This window comes from Ranitomeya variabilis, chromosome 6, assembly GCF_051348905.1.
Source record: "Ranitomeya variabilis isolate aRanVar5 chromosome 6, aRanVar5.hap1, whole genome shotgun sequence".
NCBI classification, from domain to species: Eukaryota; Metazoa; Chordata; class Amphibia; order Anura; family Dendrobatidae; genus Ranitomeya; species Ranitomeya variabilis.
In genome coordinates, this window is record NC_135237.1 from 424,000,658 (window position 1) to 424,016,256 (window position 15,599).

Genomic DNA, 15,599 nt, shown 5'->3' on the forward strand with positions numbered 1-15,599 from the left:
ACTGAGGACTAACACCCATCCACAGTTTTGGTGCTCTCTAGGGTTGTGCCTAGTGTGAGAATAAGGCCTCTTTCACACTTCCGGCGGAATGTGAAGGTCGCAATGCGTCGTTCTGTGCAAAAAACGCATCCTGCAAAGTTGCCCGCTTTTTTTGCACATAGACTTGCATTACCGACGCATCGCGACGTATGGACACGTTCCATACGTCGTGCACTGGATGCGGACCGTCGTCACAAAAGTTCACTGTAATGTTTTTTTGTGCGACGGGTCCGCCATTTTCGACCGCGCATGCGCTGCTGAAACTCTACCACCTCCTCCCCCGGACTGCAGAATGGCCAGCGGATGCGTCCATCCGCTGCCCACGTCGTGCAGAGAATTCACAACGTCCGTCGGTATGTCAGCCCGACGCATTGCGACGGGCCCGTACCGACGGAAATGTGAAAGAGGCCTAACTCCACCAGGTGTGCCAGATTGATCTACTACCTTAGTGCTGCACGATCTGTTTTCATAACCAGTTTGACATGTAATGACTGACCTCTCTTGTTCTCACCGCAGAGCTGTGTGTGATGTTGTCTTTACAAACACATCTGCAGCTCATCTCTGGTAATACGGTCACCTCAGCTGTTCTCTCCTCTCTCCAGACTCTTCCTGTGAGAGAAGCTGAAGAAATTGTAATGGGAGTACTGCAGAGGACCTGAGAGCACTGAGAGGAGAGCTACCACTGCAGATGTGTTTGTACATAGTTAAGTTCTGTTGTGCTGTTAAAGGGAGTCGGTCACCTCAAAAATCGTATCTGAGCTAAGCCCACCGGCATCAGGGGCTTATCTACAGCATTCTGTAATGCTGTAGATAAGCCCCCGATGTATCCTGAAAGATGAGAAAAAGAGGTTAGATTATACTCACCCAGGGGCGGTCTGATCCGATGGGCATCGCGGTCCGAGGCCTCCCATCTTCTTACGATGACATCCTCTTCTTGTCTTCACGCTCCGGCGCAGGCTTACTTTGTCTGCCCTGTTGAGGGCAGAGCAATGTACTGCAGTGCGCAGGCGCCAGGAAAGGTCAGAGGGGCCCGGCGCTTGCGCACTTCAGTACTTTGCTCTGCCCTCAACAGGGCAGACAAAGTACGCTTGCGCGGGAGCCGCAGCGTGAAGACAAGAAGAGGACGTTATCGTAAGAAGATGGGAGGCGACGCCCATCGGACCGGACCGCAGCGGGACCGTCCGCCCCTGGGTGAGTATAATCTAACCTTTTTCTCATCTTTCAGGATACATCGGGGGCTTATCTACAGCATTACAGAATGCTGTAGATAAGCCCCTGATGCCGGTGGGCTTAGCTCATCTTAGATTTTGAGGGTGACAGGTTCCCTTTAAGATAATGGATGTATGAAATCCCTGTGATTAGCTTTGACTTTAGTGTTGTTCAATAATCTAATATTTTCATAGCTTGTTAGAAGCAATATATTTGGTGGCCTTGTAAAGTAGGCATAAATGTAAAGTTAGAAGAAAAGTTTAATTGACATTAAATATTCTTTTACCCCAATATATATGTAGTGGAGAAGAGTAAGCATTTTCATTGTGTAGTAATGATGGATGTGTGTTCCTGTGTAGATTTCTCCTCTTGTGATCTGGATATTATGCTGCCTTTTGTTTTTGTTCATTCGGGCAATAAGCAGCTTGATGTATTTTGATGTGTATATTGTTTCTCTGTTGGTGTTAATCTGTTCTCTATTTAGTACTGGCTAATTTTATCCTAGTATATGTACATCTGTAAGCTAAAATGGTTAATAAAAAAAAAATGTAATTTTCAGGTAATTTTTGGTGGATACACTGTTAAAAGGAAACCTAAAGCTAAAGCTAGCATATGCCTTGGTATGTCGGGTCATATAGACTTTATATTCACCGTTAATTAAATTTCTAGGTAAAGAGAACCCCTCGCGTGCTAAAAAAAATTATAATAAAAAAAAAAGTTAAACCTTTTTGTAGCTCCACTGATTTTGGGTCTGTTATACTATGACGTTGCATCATTCCATTTCAGAGATGATCTATTTATTGCTTTTTGGAGCATGATATGTGAAATTTCTTCTTGCAGTCCACTGGGTGGTTTTCCAGAGTCGTGCTTGGTGGCATGCGCTTTCACTCCTCCATCCCATATGCTGCCAAAAACAGCTTGGCCTCTTCTGGTAGTGCATTCCCTCAGAGAAGATGCTGAAAAAATATCTAGTTACACTACAAGCAGAGATTTCACATGCTGCGCTCCAAAAGCAACAATTGTGTATCTCTCTGCAATGTAGCGACACAGTGCAAAATAGGGGGAAAAAGGGAAAAATCAGGGGGAGCTAAGGAATTTTTATAAGGTATTTAACACAATACACAATAACAATTTTGGTCCTCTTTAAACACTTTGAGTCTCAAACTCATCAATGGGCAAACTGTTTTCCCTTCAGATCTCCCTTTGCCTATTTAGACTGCATTAACCTCTTTTTTTTCTTTTAACTTTCATCTATTAGGTCTTAATAATAATCTAACTTATTTGTTTTATTTATTTTTTTGTTAATTTTATTCATTTATATAGCGACATTAATTCCACAGCACTTTACAGATATTATTGGCACTGTCCCAGATGGGGATCACAATATAAATTCCCTATCAGTATGTGTTTGGCTATTCCGGTTTCCTCCCACATTCCAGAGGAAACCCACGCAAACACTGGGAGAACATACAAACTCCTTGCAGATGTTGTCCTTGGTGGGATTTGAACCCAGGACCCCAGCGCTGCAAGGCTCCAGTGCTAACCAGTTAGCCACCATGTATTACAGCAATTTCCATGCTAGAGAAGCAGTTCTATATTTAAAGCTGAAAATAGTTTTTCCCAATTCCTTTGAAATACGAGATGCTTTCACCAACTACCAGTATTCAATGCCATCATATAAGCAAGATGTCCTGCAAAGTAGATACGATCCCTTCAACAAATAACCTAAAAATTGCTTTTTGGCCAAGTGGCAATGTTCTTGACCGATCAGAAAAACATTACGTTACTATGCACATTTCATTATAATTATTATTATTATTTATTTATTTTTTTTAAAGCGTTCACATACACAGTATGTCTTGGGTTTGAGTGTATGCATTTTTAATACTTGCTATTTCTTCTGGTTTCCACTTGGCAAGCGAGCAATGTTTAGCTGAACGGTCACAATGACCATTTATTTTTACTGCAGATGATCCTTGGTGAGCACAGGAAGTTGCGCGCACCCCATAGTTTCCCAGATTTAGCTTGTTTGGAAAATACTCAAAAATAAATCACTGTATGCTAACTAGCTACCAGAACATTAATTCACTGAGATTATTCCTGGATGTCATTTTGTACCTCCTGCATATGAGTGATGTCCACCCCACTGGCCGGCCCAGCAGGAGTGTCATGTGTCGTGCACCATTGATGCGGGGAGAGTATGTTCATCTTCACTGTATATACCCAGGAGGCATAATGAGGGGAGAGTACGTTCATCTAAACTGTATATACCCAGCCAACAGTGAGGAGGACATCAACCACACACAAACATGATTAACCCCTTAGTGACGGAGCCAAATGTTTGAAATCTGACCAGTGTCACTTTATGTAGTAATAACTCTGGAACGCTTCAACAAATCCCAGTGATTTTGAGATTGTTTTTTCGGGACACATTATACTTTATGATAATGGTAAATTTAGGTCGATATGTTTTGTGTTAATTTATAAAAAAAATATCAGAAATTTGAGAAAAATGTTAAAAAATGCAATTTTCAAACTTTGAATGATTATCCCTTTAATCCAGATGGTTATACCACAGCAAAATATTAATAAATCACATTTCCCACATGTCGGCTTTACATCAGCACCATTTGTAAAATGTTATTTTATTTTATCATTTTAGGAGGTTTAAAAATGTAGTAGTAATTCATTTTTTCAAGGAAATTTACAACATTTATTTTTTTAGGACTTATCCATATTTGAAGTGACTTTAGGGGTCCCATAAATTGGGAAACCCCCAAAAGTTATTCCATTTTAAAAACAGCACCCCCTTACATATTGAAAAAGGCTGTCAGGTAGTTTATTAACCCTTCAGGTGCTTTTCAGGAATTAATGCAAAGTGGCATGACAAAAATGAAAAAGTGTATTTTTACCACCTAAATGCCGCCAACTTCTGAACAGATTACTATAGCCGTCAAGACTCTAAGGCCACTATTTGGTCATGAATTGCCATGGCAAACATCAGGACCACAAAATCATGATCTGAGGGCACCAATTTGGATAAAAAGGAAGCCCTCACACTCTTTTAACCATTTATAATGATGTAGTCACTATTGACAGCAGCATCTAAGGGGTTAAACAGATTTGGACGGTGCAAACACTGATCGTGGCTGATGCAGCAAGTTGTCCGCTATAGTGTACAGCCCACAGCTGCTGGATTGTCACTTGTATGGGGAGGCTATTCTCTAATATCTCAGGTCAGTTAAAAGACGTATTGGCTGTCATTAAGGGGATAAAGTCTCTGATGCAGGGACTAGTCTCTAAAGGGCTAGTCCAGTGAGGCATTCCTATCTAATTTACATATTGCAACAATTATAAATTTGACTATATGCTGAAACGTCTTGGACACCTTGGACGTTTTAAGACTGAAGAAAAATGCAATTTGGGAAGCTTGGGTGGACCCAACAGGTTCCCTTTTAAAAATATTGTTAGGGTACTGTCACACAGTGGCACTTTTGTCGCTACGACGGTACGATCCGTGACGTTCCAGCGATATCCATACGATATCGCTGTGTCTGACACGCAGCAGCGATCAGGGATGCTGCTGAGAATCGTACGTCGTAGCAGATAGTTTGGAACTTTCTTTCGTCGCTGGATCTCCCGCTGTCATCGCTGGATCGTTGTGTGTGACAGCGATCCAGCGATGCGTTCGCTTGTAACCAGGGTAAACATGGGGTTACTAAGCGCAGGGCCGCGCTTAGTAACCCGATGTTTACCGTGGTTACCAGCGTAAAAGTTAAAAAAAACAAACAGTACATACTTACATTCCAGTGTCTGTCCCCCGGCGTTCTGCTTCTCTGCACTGTGAGCGCCGGCCAGCCGGAAAGCGAGCACAGCGGTAACGCGGTGACGTCACCGCTGTGCTTTCCGGCTGGCGCAGACACAGTGGAGAGAAGCAGAACGCCGGGGGACAGACACCGGAATGTGAGTATGTACTGTTTTTTTTTTTTTTACTTTTACGCTGGTAACCACGGTAAACATCGGGTTACTAAGCGCGGCCCTGCGCTTAGTAACCCGATGTTTACCCTGGTTACCCGGGGCCCTCGGCATCGTTGGTCGCTGGAGAGCTGACTGTGTGACAGCTCTCCAGCGACCACACAACCACTTACCAACGATCACGGCCAGGTCGTATCGCAGGTCGTGATCGTTGGTAAATCGTATAGTGTGACAGTACCCTAAGTTACGCTGTTGAATGTTCTGTGACTCCTTTGTTGAATTTTTTTGTGGGGTAGTGGTCATCCGGAAGAATTTTAGTTCTGACGTTTATTTAGTTGATCATAACAGATTAATTCAGCATGTTCAGCAAGTGAACAGATGATAATTTTAGCTGACTAAGATATCATCTATGCAGAAGTTATTTGAAACTTTCATCCTAGAAGTTTGAACAACTGTATTGGTCATTGTGGGCTGAGGCATGCGTGATTGACAGTTTTGGCAGAGCACTTGTTTAACAGATAACTATTTTGTTCAATGATCACCTTATGGTTAATTTATATAGGTAGATAATCAGTGAACAATTAAACAAGTTTGTGACCTTGCTGACCTTTACCTTATCAACAAGGAAAATGCTGGCAAGTCATTTTCTGCAGTGCATTGCCCCTTGAAAATAGATGATATGCTGCCGATAACATGATACTGGGTCATTCTAGCCATCATTTTGTCAAAATCATTTTTTGCTGGCCTTTTGAAACAGATTGATGGAGGGCCTAATGACTTGTCTAGCCAATCCATGCTAGTTAATGGTGTATTGACAAGCCAAAACCTTCCATCTTAAGGCTCCCATATTTGATAAAAAAAAATTGTCTGATCCTGCAGATTTCAACCATCTTGAGTGCATGGAGTCCTCCAGTCTGCCCCAACAAGTGATTTTAACATAGGATTTGACCACTTGCCTGCAGAATGAAAGGACCAAGTTAAAACAAATTCCGTTAACCACTGCCGGATTCCACTTTCCCCATAGAGAACACAAGCTCTTATCCAAGCTGAGCATTCATGTGTGTGGGGAGTTCAGGACTATGGCTTTCTAAGTTGTGTGGACTACTTTCCTGTGACCATACACATTCATAGTTAATAAAAGTTGATGAAAATGGCTTATTGACTGGATGATGGATTGTCTTGCTGAATTGGTGAGAGGAACAATCGCTTGGACGTTTTAGATTTCATCTTCTGATGATTTGCACAGGCTGCATGGAACCAGTGTTGGTGCAGCCAATGAAGGTCATCGGCCAATGTGATCTGAAATGTGTATGAGGCCATCACTGATCGTTTGTCAGTTTTCAGGACATGTATATTTTCCAATTAAGAAGTTGACTTTCAGTAGAAAAGTGATTTGGTCACCAGATCTTGTTTAATGTCTTCCCTTTGAAAGGGTTAAGAGTGCCCATGTCATTCAGGACAACCACAGGCTGCAGTTCCTGGAGATGTTATCTGGTCCTCACTCACCAGGATATGTTGTGTACTAGGAGCATCTGTCACTCCAGGCTTTGTAAGATGGATGGCTCTCAAGTGAACTGCTTCCAGCAAATGGTGTAGCAAGAAAGGTTTTGGTGATTGGGAAGCTCAGGAAACATACACGGCAATGCTGCAAGAAATCAAGACTAAGAAATTCACTTAAGAACAAAGATGGATCACATGTCCTATTTTAAAGCTCCTGAAAAGTGAGACCATCACGTTTCTTAATCCGAGGTCGTACTTATTGATATCTATTTCAGTTTTGTGTCTCGCATTTGAGGGCTTTAGTGATTTTATTAGCTTTCATGCAGTAGTACCGTATATGCTTTATATATTTGCTACAACATATAACTTGGTTATTTATCTCAAGGTTGCTAACTTTTATATACCAGTGTGAAAAAGTAACTCTTTTTCTGTTACAGATCTGTTATTTTATTGAAGTCAGAAATATATTTTAATACTTATGTGGGTGGCAAATATTAGTCCCGGGTCTCATTTAGACTTAAGTTCACAAAAACAAAGAAATGATCACCAACCAGTCAGTGTAAATAATAGTAAAAGTGTCAGGAACAACAAAGAAAGACTCTGCATTTAGGAGGATGTGTTTTTCTAAATGAAGTTCTGTGGCCAACAGTTTAAGATCTTTGGGTATTTCTTCAGCTTTTACGAAATACAAGTAACTCCACTTTTAGGTGAAGTGTGCAGCTCGTGTTGAAGGGGAAAAATGCTTATTTGGGTCCATGAATAGTAAGATTAGGTTACATTTGTAGCTTATTTGCGATCATTAGCGCCTCTATGAAAGCCCACAGTTTTCTCAAAAGCAAAGTACCGTATTTTCCGGCGTATAAGACGACTGGGCGTATAAGACGACCCCCCAACTTTACCAGTTAAAATATAAAATCTTCTTAAAAGTCGGGGGTCTTCTTATACACCCTATGTCGTCTTATAGGGCCGGTGAATATGTGCCTTTTGGGGGGGGGGGGGGAGTGATCCTGATGACGAGGGGGCGTCTCACAGGAAAGTGAGTATCCCCCATTACCTTATCGTAGCGGTGCAGCGTGGGGGTCTCAGTGCTGGGAGTGGCGGCGGCGGCTGCTGTGCTCTGGTGCGGCGGCTGCTGTGCTCTGGTGCGGCGGCTCCTCTGTGTGGGGCCTCTGTGCTGTGCGGTGGCGGTGGCGGCGGCATATCTTTATCCAGTTGGGGCTCCTCCGGCATCTCCTTAGCCCTGGAGGCCCCGCCGCAACTCCATGAGTGCAATGCAGCGGCCATTTTCCCGGAGGCAGCTCAATAGGTGCGATGCGGTGGCCTCCGGGAAAATGGCCGCTGCTCAGATTCAGATCTCGTCCCGAAATCTCGGGACACGAGATCTGAATCTGAGCAGCGGCCATTTTCCCGGAGGCCACCACATTGCACCGATGGAGTTGCGGCGGGGCCTCCAGGGCTAAGGAGATGCCGGAGGAGCCCCAACTGGATAAAGATACGCCGCTGCCGCCGCCACCTCACAGCACAGAGGCCCCACACAGAAGAGGAGCCGCCGCACCAGAACACAGCCGCCGCCGCTCCCAGCACTGACACCCCCACGCTGCACCGCTAGGATAAGGTAATGGGGATTACTCACTTTCCTGTGAGACGCCCCCTCGTCATCAGGATCACTCCCCCTCCCCACCCACCATATACACCGGCGTACAAGTCGATTCCCGGCGTATAAGACGACCCCCGACTTTTAAGAAGATTTTCGGGGGTTAAAAAGTCGTCTTATACGCCGGAAAATACGGTACTTTGACCTTGTTGACCATCTGTGACTGTTCGTATTGGTGGTGAGACTGGGCCCCCCCCACAGCATACAAGTCTACTGAGAATTGTACAAATGGATTCTCTTGTCTTATTTGTGGAATTGATTTAAGTGGTGAATGGATGCAGCTGAATCTCGCTTCTACTTGTGTAATTAGTTCTATTTGTAACCTGTATAGACATTCGGTATATATACAGCAGGTTTTTAAAGTTTTAGTAGTCTTGGCATGGGCTGATGTGTATTTTAGTTACTTGTGTTATGAGTGTATGTTTTCCTTAATAAATGGAAAAAAAAATTATATATTTTTGTTACTATATACTTGAGCTCATTTTAATATGTTGCTTTTATTTATTAGGTTTTGGTGAAGTGCTCTTCAGCTTATGTGAACTGGTAACAATGGCTTTCATCTAGTTCAACTGAAATTTCAAAGGTAGGTAAAATAGGTGAGATTTGTCTTTTTTTTTTTTTTTTTTTTTTTTATACTTTAAGGGCTGGATTTACACATTCAGTTTTAAAGTTTAAGCTAAAGCTAAAAATGAAAGAGATGTTATAATAGTCAGGTCTCTAAATAAAAATAAATAAATAAGTGCATCTTAAAACACGTAAGACTGCAATCTTTAATCGATGCATAAGCATTGACTTAGGATGGCAGTCTAAAACTCGTTTGCAAGATAATTCCAGTACAGGAGTTGCAACCTTTTTTTTTTATTTTTTTTTTTATATATATACTTAAATAAATTTGTTATTTTAATAGAAGATATTAAAGCTAGAAGTGGGTACAAAATTAAGGATCAAAAGCAACAAAAACATTCAGCTCACCCTTGCTGGAAAGCCGGGAAGTTTCTGTTGTGCAGAAGGCCAGAGTCTCTTCTCTGCCAGACGTTTGTATTCTTGTGAAGGAAGGGAGTCCAGCTTCAACCCGTAAAATTAAATCCATTGTTTCATGATTAAAATGGATATGGCAACACTACAATATTCCTAGGTATGATTGGGCATAACGGGTGCAAGCAGGTGAAACCAAACGCGTTTCGAACGACTACTGCGTTTTTAAACTGATGGGGAGACACAGCCAGAAAAGTGAAGATTTATAGTTTTTTGTATGGTTTGAAGTTGATTGGTTAATTATTTAGCATCTGTGAAGGTCTGGCCCTGAACCCGTCAGAAGGCAGGCAGTGCACCTGAGCAATTGGGAAACATAATCTCACCAGTGCGTATATACAATGCAGTTTCAAAACAAATTCAGAAACTGAAAAAAAATAATTCCCCAATTTTTAAAAGCACATAAATAAAACATATAAAAACGAAAATTAGATAACTGGATAATAGTGTAACATGATTTCACGCTTTAAATTTAACCCTGCAGGAGCCTGTGTATTAAGAAGATATGTCCCAAAAGCTTCCCTGTTACATACTGCCCTTTCTCTGTCCCCACCATGTATATGTTTGGGAATATGTTCTATAGCACAGCAAACAAATATCAGACTGCATTGTTTATGTTCTAAAATAGTTGACTTCAGTTTTTTGATAGTAGGTCCAATGTATTTGTATTCTAGAATGCCGTGCTTGCAATCTCAAACTGTATATTCTGAGTTGCAATTAAGAAAAAAAATGTTTTATTTAAAGTTTTGGAGACATCGCAATAAGAAAAAGTTTGGGTCTTGATAGTGTGTGCATGTCTTGCAGGGAAATTGGCCACATTTGAAATGGCCATTATAAGGAAGCCAGTGTTGGAGAGGGTGATGTTTATTTGGACTATATAAACTGGGTGTTAAAAATGTACTGAAGTTAGGCGCTCGTCTAGGGACCCCTCTTCTGCCCGCTTGTAATGTAGAATCGTCCTTGAGGATATGCAAGGTGCGATGGACTCTATTAGAAACCGCTTTAAAATGCGTGTTAGATGTATTAATCAAAAAACAAAATGAAGGATACACCTTTCCTCTGTTTCACTTGTGTCTACTTGTGTTTTTATGCTAAACATAACATTGCAACTTTTATGTGTAAATTCAGACATAAGATGGTCATGATTGTGATTGCCATCTTTAATTCTACACCAAATAGCTAGAACATATTTCTGTTTTTCAGCAAATTTAAACATTTTACCTTCCTAGAGGATCTGTGAAAGTGTTTAGTGTTTCATTGTACATAAAATTGAACGTGTTAATTCCCGCCATCACTCCCTTTGTAAATGGGCAACCAATTTTAAAGTGAATAACCTCTTATAGGCTATGTGCACACGTTGCGGATTAGCCTTAGGAATTTCTGGTGCGGATTCTGCCTCTCCTGGCAGATAACGCAGTTGCTGATTTGTTGCGTTTTTTGTGCGGATCCGCAGCGTGTTTTGTGTGTTTTTGCTGCGCTTTATTTTGCAGATTTGGGGTATGTGCACACGTTGCGGATTTGCTGCGGATCCGCAGCGTTTTTTGCAGTGCAGAAACGCTGCAGATCCGCAATTGATTTACAGTACAATGTAAATCAATGAGAAAAAAAAAAACGCTGTGCTAATGGTGCGGAAAATTCCATGCGGAAACGCTGCAGATTAAAAGAAATAGCATGTCACTTCTTTTTTGCGGATCTGCAGCATTTTTGTACCCATTCCATTATAGAAATCCGCAGGGGTAAAAAAACGCTGAAAATTTGCAAAAAATCTGCACAAAAAACGCACAAAATCCGCACCTGCGTTTTCTGCCAGGAGAGGCAGAATCCGCACCAGAAATTCCTAAGCCTAATCCGCAACGTGTGCACATAGCCTAACTGCGTTTTTTACCCCTGCGGATTTCTATAATGGAATGGGTACAAAAACGCTGCAGATCCGCAAAAAAGAAGTGACATGCTACTTCTTTTAATCCGCAGCGTTTCCGCACTGGATTTTCCACAACGTGTGCACAGCTTTTTTTTTTTCACATTGATTTACATTGTATTGTAAATCAATTACGGATCTGCAGCGTTTCTGCACCGCAAAAAAACGCTACGGAACCGCAGAGAATCCGCAACGTGTGCATATACCCTTAGGCTATGTGCACACGTTGCAGATTAGACTGTGGAATTTTCTGTGCAGATTCTGCATCTCTTGGCACCAAAAAAAGCGCAGATTCTGACCTGCTTTTTCTATGTGCACACGTTGCAGATTTTTGTGCAGATTTCTTCCTTTTTTTACCCCTGCAGATTTGTATTATGGAATGGGTGCAGAAACGCAGCAGACTGCACAATAAATTGACATGGTCCTTTTTTGAATCTTCTGCGTTCTGTGCAGATTTTTCTGCACCATTAGCACAGCATTTTCTTTTTGCCATTGATTAACATTGTACTATAAAACACTTGAAGATCTGCAGCGTTTCTGCGCAGGAAAAAAAAGCTGCAGATCTGCAAGAAATCTGCAACGTGTGCACATAACCAAACCTATCTTTAAGATTGGACATCTAAGGGTATCAGTATTACATTGGTTGGGGTCTGACTATAGACCCCACTGCCAGGCACTTGTTTCAACAGGGCAGTGGCGCTTATGCAAGCCCGTTTTTTTTTTTTTTTTTTTTTTTTTTTTTATACACTTGCGCATGAAGCAAATGTAATTTAAGTAAATGACAGCTGGAATACTAGGATAAGTGGCTACTAAAAGTATGGACCAATGTAGTCTGAGGGGGAAACGGCTGATTAATGATGGTGCTTAGTTTTGCACTCACCAATCTATAGGCCCCATACATGAGATTGTTGTCTGCCAGTCACTTTATTTGCAGCATCTCCCTAAACATCTGTGTTCTCCATGAGAGCTGCTGCCGGACACTTGTGGCAGCAACTTATCTCTAGGCAGAACAAAAGCCATTGACACGACCATTAAAATTAAAGTCTAGATCAGGGGTCTCAAACTCAGCAGAGTAAATGGGCCGCACATAAAAAAAAAATTAATTCAAGCTGGCGGGCCTCATTCCTTTTAAACTTAACCCCTTCCCGACCCATGACGCCACGTAGGCGTCATGAAAACCCGTGCCAACCTGACCCATGACGCCTATGTGGCGTCATGGAATGATCGCGTCCCTGCAGATCGGGTGAAAGGGTTAACTCCAATTTCACCCGATCTGCAGGGACAGGGGGAGTGGTACTTCAGCCCAGGGGGGGGGGGGGGTGGCTTCACCCCCCCCCCCCCCCCGTGGCTACGATCGCTCTGCTGATTGGCAGTTTCATTTTCAACAGCCAATCAGAGCGATTTGTAATATTTCACCTGAAAAACTGGTGAAATATTACAATCCAGCCATGGCCGATGCTGCAATATCATCGGCCATGGCTGGAAACCCTGATGTGAGCCCCCCCACCCCACCGATCGCCCCCCCAAGCCACCGATCTGTCTCGTAGTCCCCTCCGTCCTGTGCTCCGCTCCCCCGTCCTCCTGTCCGCTCCCCCTGTGCTCCGACGCCCCCCCCCCCGTGCCCGGATCTTTCCCCCCTTATACTTACCGAGGCTCCCGGTGCCCGTCCGTCTTCTCCATGGGCGCCGCCATCTTCCAAAATGGCGGGCGCATGCGCAGTGCGCCCGCCGATTCGGCAGGCCGGCAGATTCGTTACAACTACATTTTGATCGCTGTGATAGGTTCTATCACAGCGATCAAAATAAAAAAATAATAAATAACCCCCCCCCTTTATCACCCCCATAGGTAGGGACAATAATAAAAAAAAGAAAGTATTTTTTTTTCTTTTTCCACTAGGGTTAGGGTTAGAACTAGGGTTAGGGGTAGGGTTAGGGTTAGGGCATGTGCACACAGTGCGGATTTGGCTGCGGATCCGCAGCGGATTGGCCGCGGATCCGCAGCGGATTGGCCGCTGCGAATTCGTAGCAGTTTTCCATGAGGTTTACAGTACCATGTAAACCTATGGAAAACCAAATCCGCTGTGCCCATGGTGCAGAAAAGTCCGTGCGGAAACGCTGCGTTGTATTTTCCGCAGCATGTCAATTCTTTGTGCGAATTCCGCAGCGTTTTACACCTGTTCCTCAATAGGAATCCGCAGGTGAAATCCGCACAAAAAAACACTGGAAATCCGCTGTAAATCCGCAGGTAAAACGCAGTGCCTTTTACCTGCAGATTTTTCAAAAATCGTGCGGAAAAATCTCACACGAATCCGCAACGTGGGCACATAGCCTTAGGGTTAGGGTTGGAATTAGGGCTAGGGTTGGAAATAGGGTTAAGATTAGGCTTGTGGTTAGGGTTACGGATAGGGTTAGGGGTGTGTTGGAATTACAGTTGTGGTTAGGGTTGGGATTAGGGTTAGGATTAGGGTTAGGGTTGAGATTAGGGTTACGGCTGTGTTGGGGTTAGGGTTGTGGTTAGGGGTGTGTTGGGGTTAGGGTTGTGATTAGGGTTATGGCTACAGTTGGGATTAGGGTTAGGGGTGTGTTGGGGTTAGCGTTGAAGTTAGAATTGAGGGGTTTCCACTGTTTAGGCACATCAGGGGTCTACAAACGTAACATGGCGCCACCATTGATTCCAGCCAATCTAGCGTTCAAAAAGTCAAATGGTGCTCCCTCCCTTCCAAGCCCCGACGTGCGCCCAAACAGTGGTTTACCCCCACATATGGGGTACCAGCATACTCAGGACAAACTGGGCAACAATTATTGGGGTCCAATTTCTCCTGTTACCCTTGCAAAAATAAAAAATTACTTGCTAAAACATAATTTTTGAGGAAAGAACAATTATTTTTTATTTTCACGGCTCTGCGTTATAAACTTCTGTGAAGCACTTGGGGGTTGAAAGTGCTCACCACACATCTAGATAAGTTCCTTCGGGGGTCTAGTTTCCAAAATGGGGTCACTTGTGGGGTGTTTCTACTGTTTAGGCACATCAGGGGCTCTGCAAATGCAACATGACGCCCGCAGACCATTCCATCAAAGTCTGCATTTCAAATGTCACTACTTCCCTTCCGAGCCCCGGCATGTGCCCAAACAGTGGTTTACCCCCACATATGGGGTATCAGCGTACTCAGGAGAAACTGGACAACAACTTTTGGGGTCAAATTTCTCCTGTTACCCTTGGGAAAACTAAAAAATTGTGGGCTAAAAAATAATTTTTGAGAAAAGAAAAATTATTTTTTATTTTCATGGCTCTGTGTTATAAACTTCTGTGAAGCACTTGGGAGTTCAAAGTGCTCACCACACATCTAGATTAGTTCCTTGGGAGGTCTAGTTTCCAAAATGGGGTCACTTGTAGGGGAGCTCCAATGTTTAGGCACACAGGGGCTCTCCAAACGCGACATGGTGTCCGCTAACGATTGGAGCTAATTTTCCATTCAAAAAGTCAAATGGCGCTCCTTCCCTTCCGAGCCTTACCATGTGCCCAAACAGTGGTTTACCCCCACATGTGAGGTATCGGTGTACTCAGGAGAAATTGTCTAACAAATTTTAGGATCCAATTTATCCTGTTGCCCATGTGAAAATGAAAAAATTGAGGCTAAAAGAAATTTTGTGTGAAAAAAAAGTACTTTTTCATTTTTACGGATCAATTTGTGAAGCACCTGAGGGTTTAAAGTGCTCACTATGCATCTAGATAAGTTCCTTGGGGGGTCTAGTTTCCAAAATGGGGTCACTTGTGGGGGAGCTCCAATGTTTAGGCACACGGGGGCTCTCCAAACGCGACATGGTGTCCGCTAAAGATTGGAGCAAATTTTTCATTCAAAAAGTCAAATGGCGCTCCTTTCCTTCCGAGCCCTGCCGTGCGCCCAAACAGTGGTTTACCCCCACATATGAGGTATCATCGTACTCAGGACAAATTGGACAACATCGTTCGTGGTCCAGTTTCTCCTTTTACCCATGGGAAAATAAAAAAATTGTTGCTAAAAGATCATTTTTGTGACTAAAAAGTTAAATGTTCATTTTTTTACTTCCATGTTGCTTCTGCTGCTGTGAAACACCTGAAGGGTTAATAAACTTCTTGAATGTGGTTTTGAGCACCTTGAGGGGTGCAGTTTTTAGAATGGTGTCACTTTTGGGTATTTTCAGCCATATAGAACCCTCAAAAAGACTTCAAATGTGAGGTGGTCCCTAAAAAAAATGGTTTTGTAAATTTTGTTGTAAAAATGAGAAATCACTG

The 15,599-nt window shown here is 42.9% G+C and overlaps 1 protein-coding gene across 4 annotated transcripts in view; it reads left to right on the forward strand.

Moving 5' to 3' along the window:
• The window catches only part of GREB1L (GREB1 like retinoic acid receptor coactivator), a 221,346-nt gene that overhangs the window by 129,815 nt on the left and 75,932 nt on the right, over nucleotides 1–15,599 (forward strand). For all 4 annotated transcript variants that reach the window (XM_077270332.1, XM_077270331.1, XM_077270333.1 and 1 more), the window contains exon 2: nucleotides 8,886–8,960. The gene's annotated coding sequence lies outside the window, so the exon portion shown is untranslated. The remainder of the gene's footprint in view (nucleotides 1–8,885; nucleotides 8,961–15,599) is intronic.